Genomic DNA, 13,005 nt, shown 5'->3' with positions numbered 1-13,005 from the left:
AAGGGAAAAGGATTAATAGATTTCCCCTACAATGTCAGTTATCTGCTTTCCCATTCCTCTAAGGAGTGGTGTCTCTGACTAAGAACTTAATTCCACAGGCAGATTCTGAAAGACAAGCAGAAGTTATCTGTTTCACAAGAGACTGCTTGATCTTACATGTAAAGGCATATGAAAAAGTCTATTTGAGGTCCAAGATAAACTGGGGCTGGGGGCTGGGGGGTGGTGATAAAGAAGCTCCCTGTAGAGAGAGAATAATTAGAACCAGGGTGTTTCCCACTATCTAACAGCACCCCCCCCCCCCTTTCTGAGACCTGTTTATCTATGGCCTGGGAATCTAGGAAGACTGAGGCTCTGATTTCACTGAATATCTGTTAGGAAAGTCCTCTGAGAGTGAAAATTAATCAAAATGAGAAAGAAGTAGAGAACCATAAAAGCTTTGGATTGTTGCCACAGCCATCCACAAGCCTGGACCATGCTTCCTGCCTCTGCCACTGACAGCCTACTGACTCAAGAGGGTCAAAAGAAAGGAAGCTAAAGAGAAAGGAGATGCAAGGGGACTCTCTATACCCCCCACAATGCCTTGGGGACATAAAAGCTTTCCTTATTAAGAGAGAATCTCTGGAGTACATGTCCCAGATGCCTGTGGCTAGTCTTCAGTACATGAAGTTTGAGAAGAGAGTCTTTGGTCAATCTCACAAATAAAAGCTGGTGAGATAATGGAGACTTTACTTTTCAGGGTGGATGTGGGGAAGACCAGAGTCAGTACAGCAAAGACAGTTAGAAATGAGAGACTAGGAAAAGTAGTAGCTCTGTTTTGAGACCTTGCAGAGGGTAGGAAGCAGAGAGGACTAGGGTGGCAACTGGAGTAAGGAATAGTAATTGAATGGAGAGTCTGAAGGAAAATGTGTATATAACTGATACAAGATTCTTGAACTCTAGAATCTGGTTTGAACTCTGACAATGACTAGGATCCATGATAGGTATGAACCTAGAGCTTAAAGGGATTTAAGGACATCCAATTCAACCCCTTATTTTACAGATGAGGAAACTGAGGTTCGAAGAGATTCAATGACTTTGCCAAGGTCACAAAAGCACTAAGGTGGGATCTGAATCCAGGTCATCCAACTCTAGAGTCACTCCTTTTCCCATTAAATGAGCTACTACCTCCAGTACTGTGAATGCCCAAGGTAAACTGTCGTTTCTAACCTTGCCAAGCTGAAAACGACAGAAAACTGATTAGGAAGATCAGCTTCCAGCTCCAGTACCATGAGTTAACCTGACCGAGCCTTTTCTCCCTATTTATTGGGGAAGCATGAGATCTCCCTCCCACATTGTAGGTATACATTCTGGGAAAGTTTGCTGCTTGGTTTAATTTCTTGTTACTACTTTACAAACCTATTTCATAAAATACTTTTTACCTTTTGAATTCATGTGTCATCTGGTTTGATCTGTTAAAGGGGAACACTAAATGGGGGCTTATGAGTTACAGACTTCAATAAACAATATTCCAAACAGTGCCTTAAATCTGGTTATAGGTTTCAAGAGGTTGTGATATTTCTGGGATACAAGATGAAGGAAAATCATAGGTATTGATTTATTGGCAGGACACTTAAGCTGAGATTTTCTGGCTAATCTGTTGTTCAGAGTCCCATCTTCTATCAGAGAGGAAACAACCCATTAATGTGACCTATGAATGTTGAAGAAATGATAATGTTTAGAATCAGTCACAGCGAATGGCATGAATGTGAGGCAGAACAGAGTAGAGGACGGCATGAGACTGAACATCCTAGAATCTAGGATCAAGGTCTGGCTCTGCCACGTACTAGCTACGGGAACCTGAGTAAGCCACTACATTTTTCTGAGCCTCAGTTTCTTCACCTGTCAAGTGAATAAGTTATATTAGACAATTTCTAAGGTTTCTTTGATATCTAACCAGCTGAGATTGCTTACTATATTTTATTCTAGAAGAAGCTATCAATAGCAGTACAGTGTGTTGTATTTCATATATAAAAATTTTTCTTCTGACCCTAGCATGCAGCACATATTTTGTGCTGCTTCTCTGATAGTAGTGATAGATTTGTGCTGATTCATCCACACTCTTTCCCAGAACCCCCTGTAACTAATGGAATTCATTTGCAGGATGGCTGCTAAGGTTAAAGGTCAGATTAAGGTCTGTGGGCATAGAAAGAACAAAGCACAAGAGATCATTAGGATTTATCCTAGAGCCTTGATCATACAGCACCATTCTTTAGACAACTGGAGAGTTAAACTTGGAGAGTAAACTTTTTTCCCCCTAAAGTCCTAAACGTATCATCACATCTAAGATCAACACAATAGTTACTCAATTCAGTTTATCATTATTATTCAAGGTTGGGGGAGTAGTAAAAACAATAATACTAATGCTTTACACTTATCAAATGTCTTTAGAAAAACCTTAAGTGATTAGTTACATCAAACTCATTCTTCCTTAGGACATCCCTTTATAACACATGCTTCAGAAAAAGCCCAGGGCCAGGCATGCTAACTGACTTTTTTTCTAAACTAATGCTCCAAATGAAAAGCAGAACTGAAAAGTTCCTAGAAATAACATGTATTTCTAGGCCATCAGGGGAAAGATGATGGGGCTGTGGGGCTGATAAAGGATAGAAAGTTCACGGCAATTAAGTGTCTGGCTTACAGCTGCACCAGGATCTAAGGGATAAAGCGATGAGACAGGAACTGGAATTGGCATCTTTTCTCCCCTCTATAGCCCTATGTACACCACAGCATACAGTATGGCATTTTATCCTTTGCCAGCACTAGAGAAGTCTCATTGGGATCTCTTTAGTATCACTCAATAACTTATAGCCTTGACTGTTAAGAGGAGGGATAACATAGAGGACTGTTCTCAGAGTCAGGATGATCTGGGTTCAAGTTCTGACTCTGACACTGCAACCATAGGGCCAGTCACCTAACCTCTTGAGTCTCAGAAACCCTATAAGGTTGTAAAATACAGGCTGTGGATCTGTTTCAGTGGAGAGAAATTATCATACAAAAAGTTCCCTACCAAAAAAAAAAAGAAAAAGAAAAAGAAACTAGAGAGGAGATGGGGACTGGGGAGGGGGAGAGGGGAAGAGAGGGAACTGTTGCCTCCATATGCCCAGAGTTTAACACAGCACCTGGCATCTAATAAGAATTTAATAAATGTTTGTTGCTTAACTGATTTCAGATAGGGAAACCACAGCCCAAAGGTAGGGAACTAGCCCAAACTCATACAGCTAATTACTGTCAGAGAAAGGACTAGAATCCAGACCTCCTAAGTCCTCCACTCCATGTGAATATTCTAAGAAATGTGCTTTTAGCATCCAAAGAACAGAAAAATTTTAAAGGGTCTGTGTAGCTAGACTGTATCCTGCCACCTAACAACTGAATCATCTGTCAGTTTACATCACGACCATGAGGAAGCATTTAACAATCACTTTCCAAGAGCCAAGTTCAATCTTTAGAAAAATTCCTTCCCAGAAAAAAGTCCAAGTCTGGACTGCTGATTTCTGAATTTTATTTTATTTTTTAAATAATCAGTAAACTCCTTGACTGTAGGAAAGGTTTCTTTTGTTTCTGTATTTCCACTACCTAGCCTAGTGACAAGTTCTTTTAAAATGCTGGTCGAGGTCTTTTCATATGTAAAACTGAGGGGGTTGAGCTAGATGAGGGTCCTTCCATCTCTTTATCAAGGTTCCTATGAAGTCATTTAACCATATAATCTCAATGGCTTCATCTACAAAATAAATATGATTATGTAGTACTTATACCTCATGTGGTTGTTGTTAACTCAAAAGGGGGTAATGTTGTAAAGTACTGTGCAGATGATAAAGTCCTATATAAATGTCAATGATGATCATCACTGAATTGGAGGGAGAAAAGGGGTGGTGGACCTACTGGTATAAGCAAACAAAATGGCCCACCCTCAAAGCATCTCTAGAGGAACTGGTACATACAGGCCTCATAAGATTCAAGACAAAGAGTTGAAAGGGGCCTTACAGGTCACCTGGTCCAACTCCCTCTTTTTATAGATGAAGGAACTGAGGCCCCAAAGAACCTTTGTCCTCTCTTTCTACAAGACCCTAGAAGTTTCTAACATCTCCCCACCTGTGGACACAAAGTGAAACTAATGGCACCAATAGACCTTTACTAATCTGGAATTGCCATAGATGTGCTTGGGTTGATTCTTATGGTTGATCTGTGTGAACTCTGGGTGGGGTTGGGTGGTTTGCAATCCCTTTGAAAGGTTCCAAGCTATCCCTGGGGATCTGGGCTGAACTGCTCCTGGTGGCAATAGCTTGGGGTCTCTCTTAGCCACACACCCAACTAGAAGAAAGTGAGGATCCAAGCCCTTAACCTTTCCTGACAAACAGCTGTGGCTTACAAGTGTTTAATCTGATCGGCTCATATGAGTCACTGCTACCAAGAGATACTAGTGTCCTTGTAGTGGGTATCCAGTGGCTTATCCATTAGAGCATAATATAAGCCAAAGGCATTCAGCACCTACTGGTAATACCTTCTGAGACCAAGGTAGATCCCAATTCTCTATTAGGCCAAAGGTGAGAGTTGCGGTCCTTTAGAGTAGGGATTCTTAACTGAGAGTCCATGAACTTGATTTTTTTTAATGTTTCAATGTGGTTGAATTCCTTTGTAATTCTATGCTCTTTATTTTATATATTTAAAAATATTGTTTTGAGGAGAAGTCACAGGCATTCCCAGAATCCGCCCACCCCCCAAAAGCAACAACCTCTGCTTTAAAGTATTCTTGGTAGACAGCTTAATGAAGAGAGGAGGTGTACAGGCATGGATGGAGGTGCCACAGTAGTTGGTAACTGGTAACTCTCCCACTTGGCTATTTTTACTATGATGAGTAATGGTTAGCAGCTGCTCAGTCTTTTTGCTCTTTGAATTGATTTTTGACAGTTTATACAACAGCCTCAATTAGATCGAGTACAGCTTAACTAGCTTTGATGACAGAAAAATGGAATCATTCAAAAAAAAAAAGAGGAAAAGTAACTTAATAAAGGAGACAGAGCAAATCAGAGGGTAGAGAAAACAACTGAGGTAACTTCTCTTTGTGCAGCACCTTCTACTTTGCAAATCACTCTTGTATCTGATATCTTAGTCTCTTAATTCTCTCTTCCCTTACTCTTTCTTTATGAATTGGTCAAACAATTCCTTATATTGGATATAGGACTTTAAGTGCTCGATTTTGTATTAATTAAATTTCTGTATTTTTGTTCAAATTACTGATGCTCAATTTTGTATTAAGAATAATTCTTTTCCATCATCTTCCTGGAAATGTAGGAATGTGTTTTGCATGATAATGCATATTTGTTAGAAGTTTTTATTTTTATTTTTTAAATTTATATGGGGTAGAAGATTGGTAGAGAACATAAACTCTTATTAATTAAAACAATAAAATGAAATTAAAAAAAAATAGTTTTCCTCAGGTGCCTCATTGCTTATAGATTTACAGCTGGATGAGACCATAACGGACATCAAATCTGAGCCCCTCCCTCACTCTACAGGGAGTGAAACTGAACTCTAGAGAAACAAAATTACTTACTGGTAATACCAAACACATAGAAAGTAGCAAACCTGGGATATCAATCTTAAGGGCTCTGATTCTTAATGCAGTGGTCTTTCCAAGACCTGGAGGCAGGGGTATGATGTTAAAGGGGGGGAAAGTACCCAAGATCCACTTTGAACTATAATCTGCCTTACTGATATTTTCTCCATCACTTTCTTAAATCAAAACAACCAAGAAAACAACAAATCGAAGCCTGATTTGTAGAATTTGCCAATTTCCAAGGAGTAAAAACTCACACTGATAATTTAACAATTGCCTCTTCTGAGTCAGTTCAAGCTGGCTCCAACTCACTCCTGTCTAGAGATGAATATGGGTTTTCTGAGCCTTTGCCACCAGAATGTATGTGCTGGTGGGTTCTATTAACCTTGAAAGACTTGGAGGGTAAACTCAATGACGTAATATGCATCTGTTATTTGAGGACCAGGCTAGACAAGTTCAGAAGGCCTCATTATCAAAAGCTTGGACATCAAGTGATGATTGGGGTAGAAGGGAGATGGTCACTCTTAAAGGCTGTCTGCTAAAATGTGGAAGGCACCACATTAGTTAAGGGAATATCGGAGCCTCAGATTTTCAAAGGACTGAACTAAAAAATAATTCAGAAAAGAAACTAGAAATGCTGTGGCATGTTAGAACTAGTTTGAACCCATAATGTCACTGTTGCTTCCATTGTCTTCTGTGGATTTATTTTAACAAAATTGCTTTATGGTATTATTATTAGTATTATTTTAAATAAAAATGAAGCTACCCTGGAAGGTCTTAATGATACTAAGGCTTGACACAGAAAAGTTATTTATACATAAATTATGATACCATTGCCCATGTTAATGAGGCTGTCATCTCGTTCATGTGATTTACTGCCATCTTGTAATAGAAAAGCTTCATTTCCTTGACACCTGGGTGGTAATGGGACCCGATAATTCCATGCTGCAAATGTTTCCTCCTCTCGCCTACTAGAAGTGTTTTTAAGTCGAGTGCATTTTCAGGTCATAGTATTTCTGATATCAGTCTCCAGGGCCCACACACAGCAACAGCACGAGCACACACTCATACATATATACATACATATATGCATACACGCACACTCATACAAATTCACTCAGTCATTACTCAGGAGGTGCGTGGCCAATGCTTTTCTTAAATAGAATTATAATCGTGAAGATCGATGTCTTTTCTTCCTCAGCAACAGAGTTTGGGGAAGTGACAAGTATGAGTAATTAAAACTGGCAGGGACTTGGGGGAGAGAGTTAAAATTGACTGTGCAAATTAAAAATAAGGATTTGATTTTAAAAAAAGAATTTCATATTTTAGTTAAATGCTCTTAAAATCATGTTTTAAAAAAGAAACATTTTACAACCAAGTTTGCTGGAATATAGACAAAGGTACATTTAAAATGATGTTTATTTTCTTGCTCTGGTAATTACCAATACAAAGAGGCAGCAAAAGAGGGAAGAAGAGAGAGAGAGAGAGGAAAAGATTTTTTTTCAAGGAATAATATGATATAAAAGTACTTTGGGGGCAATCTTCCACTGACAACATACTTCTTTTAAACATTTTAGAATTTAAGTGTTAATATATACAAATATCTAGATAGCTACATACACACATACATATATGCTGTAGTAGCTGTTTAATTGTTTCAGTTGTGTCTGACTCTGGGACGCCTTTTTGGGGTTTTCTTGGAAGAGACACTGGAACAGTTTACCATTTCTTTTTCCAGCTCATTTTACAGATGAGAAAACTGAGTCAAGCAGAATTGTGACTTGTCTGTGGTCACACAGCTAGTGTCTGAGGCCAGCTTTGAATTCAAGTCTTCCTGACTCCAAGCCCAGTGCCACTTATTCACTGTGCTACCTAGCATGTATGCATGCATACGCATATGTACACACATACAAACATACACACATAAATAACATACAAACGTGCATACAGCAGAGAGGTGGCACAAGCTTAAAGTCAAGAAGACCAAGTCCTCTCTCAGACACTTGCTAGCTATGTGACCCTGGGTAAGTCATTTAACCTCTTGATTCAATTTTTAATCATCTGTCAAATGGGGATAATAATAGCAGCTAATTCAAAGGATTATGTGTGGAAAAATGAAAAAACTTGGAAAGTGCTTTGCAAACCTGATAGTGTGAAATAAAGGTTAGTCAATATGTATGTACACAAGTATGTGTGTATATGTCTAAAACGTAGCTTATAAACTTGTATATGTTGAAACACCAATAACCACTTTTTTTTGTTTTGTTTTGTTTTGTTTTTGTTTTTTCTTTTTTAGTGAGGCAACTGGGGTTAAGTGACTTGCCCAGGGTCACAGCTAGTAAGTGTGTGTTAAGTGTCTGAGGGGACCTGAACTCAGGTACTCCTGACTCCAGGGCCGGTGCTCTATCCACTGCACCACCTAGCTGCTCCAACCACTTTTAATAATTTCCATAAAGAAAAACATTTATGCCTAGAGACATAGACAAATCATCACTTGAGAATGACACACCAGTTGGAGACCCTGGTGGTACATTTGTATTCCTGAGACATCAATAAAAGGCAAGAAAGGTCCCTTCCTATGGAAGATGTATGGAAAATCAGTGACCAAAATTGTACATGTTTGGCAGGAATGAAGAAATTTTGATCTGGGTTGGTAAAAAGTATTTGTATATTCCAATGTATGGTGGGAAATCTTATTCTCCCCAAGGCACAGAGAATAGTTGGAAGGAAGAGTTGCCCCAAAATAAAGCTGACCAACATTAATGTTCTTTGGGCCCTCTATCCAAATTCACACAGAATATAAACTTTCTGATAGAATAGGACATAGAGACTGAGGCTTTCTGTGGTTGAAATTGAGGTAACTAGGTGGAGAGGGTGGAAAGGAGTATTGGATCTGTGGAGACAGGAAGACGAGTTCAAATTCAGCTTCAGACACTAGTATGTGACCCTGGGTGAATCACTTAACTTCTGCCTGCCTCGGTTTCCTCAAATGTAAAATGGGCATCATAATAGCACCTAACTTTTAGGTTGTTATAAGACTCAAATTAAGATAATAGCAGTAGAGAGCTTAGCTTAGTGCCTGACACAGAGTAGGTACTAAATCCTTGTTTCCTTGCTATCTCCCATAAAGAAAAGATCACAGTTCTAATACTGAACATCAAAGTTGAATTAAGGCTGCTTCATAATAACACGTAGGTAAAACTTGGCAGTGCAGAAAGTAATGCTCAATCACTAGTAAAAAGGCTCTAGGCTGGAGTCTCATCTCCATCACTTGTTTACCAGTGTGAACCTGGCAAAGCATAATCTCTCTGCATCTCAGTTTTCCATATCTGAAAAATGGAAATAATGCAATAGGCCTCAGCCTACATTACCAGCATTACTGTGAGGTTCAATGAAGTGAAATATCCATACAAAGTATCATCCAGCAAAGATATAAGCTGTATTCTATTATACAACACAGAGAGAGGAATTGTCTAGTTACTGGGTTTACAATATTCCAGGAAGTTCTAAATTTCTGCTTATTCTCCCAATTCTCTGGGGGTTTTTCTTTTTATCTGGTCATACCCAACTGGCTAACGTTAACATAAACCAGGTCCAGAGTCTGGAGAGGGGGCAAGCAGTGAATTTTTAAAAAAAGAAAGATACTAAAATTAAACAAGACTAAGGAAAAACAGGAAAGGTGAGGTTTTAATTGCACAGATGTTTGGCAATTTAAAGTTATGGTTCCTACATCTAATTTAACTGTTCCCCTTGGAGCATATGCATTACAGTGGGGTATTTTATTACATAATCATTAAACAGTGGGCAACACATTTACTTAGCAAAGATAACAATACAAGAAATAATCATTATAACAAACCTACTAGAAAGTTTAGCCCCAACTACTACCTTCCTATGGGTTACTGCAGTTAGTGTTTCCAGAATACTTTATACTTTCAAAATGGTTTCACAATCATTCATTAATTACTCTTCCCTATAGCCTGCAGAAATAGGTCAGCATTATTATCTCTATTTTAGGGAGGAGGAAACAGACATGGAGAAATTGAATAACTTGCCCAAGATGATAATATGGGCAAAATCAAGGACACCATGCCAATGAATTGCAAAGAACATTGAACTGCAAGCAAAATGAGGGGGTTTGGCCTAGATAACCGCTAATATTTATTTTATCACCAAATCCATGATCCTTTGCTCCCATTTATTTCATATTGTTAGGTCTCAGTTTCCTAACTGGTAAAATGAGGGGAAAGATTAACTTCCATCAACAGGTATAATTTTCTGAATGTCATCTCCCCAAGTAAACTGTAAACTCCTTGAGGGTGGGATGTTTATTTTTCTTTCTTTGTACCCCTAGCATTAAGCACAGCATCTGACACATAGTAAATACTTAATAATAAATGCTTGTTGATTTACTAATTAGATGGCCTATAAGGTTCCCTCCTGCACAAAATCCATAAGCCTATGATCCAGGCTACTTCAACTCTCTGGGTCAAAGTTTCCTGATCCATAAGGTGAAGGGGTTGGGCTAGAATATTATCTCTGAGGTCCCCCTCAGTTTGAAGGGTCTATGATTGTAAGAGATTCCCTGGCCTCACAGACCACTTTTTTCAGTACAGGAATTGTGATTTCCTCCCTAGACTGAGTCTCTGGGCACACATTCCCCTTAGATTGCTAAGGTCCGTGGTCCAAGAAAAGAAACAGACTTGGAACCATGTAAAACACTGAATCCATGGTAACAGATCAGCTTTTACCTTTTCACCACCTAAAATGGCAATTTTTTCTTTCTATATTTTAAAAACAGGTTCATAGTTTATAATAGTAATATCCTGGTGGGAACGGCATTTCCTGAGAGTAATAACTATCTAGGTTAAGGGCCTGAGGTAAAGCCAAGAGCCTGTAGCTCCTCAAGCTGAATTCATTAACTCCTAGGATACAACTTTCCCAGGAGCCCCCACTATTTTAATAATAAATAACAGCACTGGGTATGTTTCATCTGAGGATTCTGAAACATCTTACAAATATTATTCATTCTGCCTCACACGACCCCTGGAAGGTATAGTTAATAAGACATGTTGAGGATTCTGTCATCTCCTGAGAGAAGAAAAGTAACCAGTTGCTATCTATCCTTTACTTGAGGTTTTTACCTCTGACAACAAAAAAGCAGCAGTCGGGTGCATCTTGACTCAGAAAGCTCCATACTTGGAGTCGGGAAGATCTGGATTCAAATCCTGCCTCTAGTACTTCCTAGCCATGTGACTTTGGGCAAATCATAACATCTGTGAGCCTCACATTATTCATCTGTTGGGTGGAATTAGTAATAGCCTTTGTGAGACTCAAAGGGGATGGGGGCAAAGGACTGTCAATTCTAACACACTATATAAATGTCTAATACTATCATGATTATGAGAAAGAGAATAGCAAAGTCTACAGAGTGCTAGCTTAGGGTCAACAGAATCTGGTTTCAAATCCCTACTTCTGGTGGGACCATCAACAAGTTACTTAACCTACAAGAAGCCTTTTCTTAATCCCCTTAATGCTAGTCCCCATTGCTATTGATTATCTCAAACTTATTCCTCTCTATATTTCATTTAAACATAGTTATTTCCCATGTTGCCTCCCCCATTAGACTGTGTAGACACTGGGAATTAGCAAAGGTTGTTTTGCCATTGTGTCCCAGTTGCTTAGCCTAGTACCTGCAACGTTTGTTGTTTTTCAGTCGGGTCTGAGTCTTCATGACCCCATGGTGTTTTTTTGGCAAAGATGCCGGAGTGCTTTTCCTTCTCCAGTGGATTAAGGCAAATACAGGTTAAATGACTTGCCCACAATCACACAGCTAGTAAGTACCTGAGAGAGCATTTGAAGTTGGGTCTTCCTTACTTTGGACCCAGCACTCTAACCAATGAGCCATCTTCCTGATATATAGTGGGTGCTTAATAAATGCTTGTTGACACTACATGCCTTCAGCAATTCATCAGAACTTATCTACTAAGTAGGGGCTGTGCTCTTCATTGGTAGAAGGAGCTCCTACACCGAGAGTTCTCTCATAGTGTAGAAATCACAGATCCTTCCTATATGAATATTTGTGTAATGATAATGGCAGTGGTGTTGGTAGTAATGATGATAACTCAGAGACAACATAGCATAGTAGATAGATGTCCCTAGAGTTAAGATCTTGAGTTCAGCTCTACCCTCTGCCAAATACTTGCCAACTGACCTTGGGCATATAACTTAACCTATTAGTGCCCTAGTCATCTTCCTAACATACATGAAGTATTAAATCATTTTGGTGGAAGTTCCTCTCGGGAAACACCCACTTTTGATGCAATCTGGTCAAAATATTATTAATGTAACACCCTAAAATCATGCCAAGATACAGTAAAGAAAATGATCCCTCTTGCCACATGCTGGTTGTGTGGGAATGAATTCTACTTTCCTTAAGAGAGCCGAATGTGTTATTTATACACATCATATTTATATGTCTGTGCACATATAACAGTGGAGGGGAAGAAGAGAGAGAAAACAGAAAAGCAAACTGAGAATGGTAGCATACATCCATAACAATTATCCTGGGTGCCAACATATGCTATAGTCAACACTGTAAAGCAATATGGTGGCCCCATGGAGAACATGGACACCAGGAGAAACGAAATTATGAACCAAACTCCTGGACCTTGATAATCTTATGTGGTCCCCAGTTACAGAAACCTTCCTTAAATTCTTTCTTTAGTTCAAGGAGGAACTTGATATGGGTCATTTTCAGCTGGACTCTGCTATTAGAAGAGCTGAGGCCCTTTGGTCTAGAGGCTATGTCGACTGGCAAAGCAAGAGACAAGGGCCTTCATGAAATTCTCTACTACTGCTCTCAGGACCACTGTCCCTCCTGCACTTTTAGAGGGCACTCACTTCTTCATAATGAAGGGGAAGAAAACCCTTCAATCTGCCAGAAATCTATCTCCCTGCACTAATGACAGAGAAACCTAGCAACTTGCTTTAGAAGACCAGAGTTTGAATCATGCCTCAAACATTTACTAGCTATTTGACTCTGAACAAGTCACTTATCTCTGAGCTTTACTTTAATTTCCTCATCTGTAAAATGGGGTCACTTACTTTACAAGGTTTTAGTAAGGATCAAGAGAGAAAAAATTTATAAAATGCTTTGTAAACCTTAGGCACTATATAAATGCTGGTTGTTGTTGTTGTTGTTATTACTAAAGATTCTATCTTTTTTTTCTTTCAGTTTTATTGCTCTTGTTTTAAAATTATACATATTTACAGATTACTCCCATTTCATGAGAGGTCTATTGTAACAAGGTAAAAATAGAGTGACCTAATCTGAAAGTTCATGCAATATCTCAAATCTGTATCACACACACACACACACACACACACACACACACACACACACACACCTC

The 13,005-nt window shown here is 39.0% G+C and overlaps 1 protein-coding gene across 1 annotated transcript in view; it reads right to left on the bottom strand.

The window, feature by feature from the left end:
* Positions 1–13,005, bottom strand: part of EXT1 (exostosin glycosyltransferase 1) — a 362,793-nt gene that overhangs the window by 140,119 nt on the left and 209,669 nt on the right. The window lies entirely within an intron of this gene.

Source organism: Dromiciops gliroides, chromosome 1 (genome assembly GCF_019393635.1).
Source record: "Dromiciops gliroides isolate mDroGli1 chromosome 1, mDroGli1.pri, whole genome shotgun sequence".
Lineage (NCBI taxonomy): Eukaryota > Metazoa > Chordata > Mammalia > Microbiotheria > Microbiotheriidae > Dromiciops > Dromiciops gliroides.
Note: the sequence above shows the minus strand (reverse complement) of the source record. Positions and strands in the feature narration are given on the sequence as shown.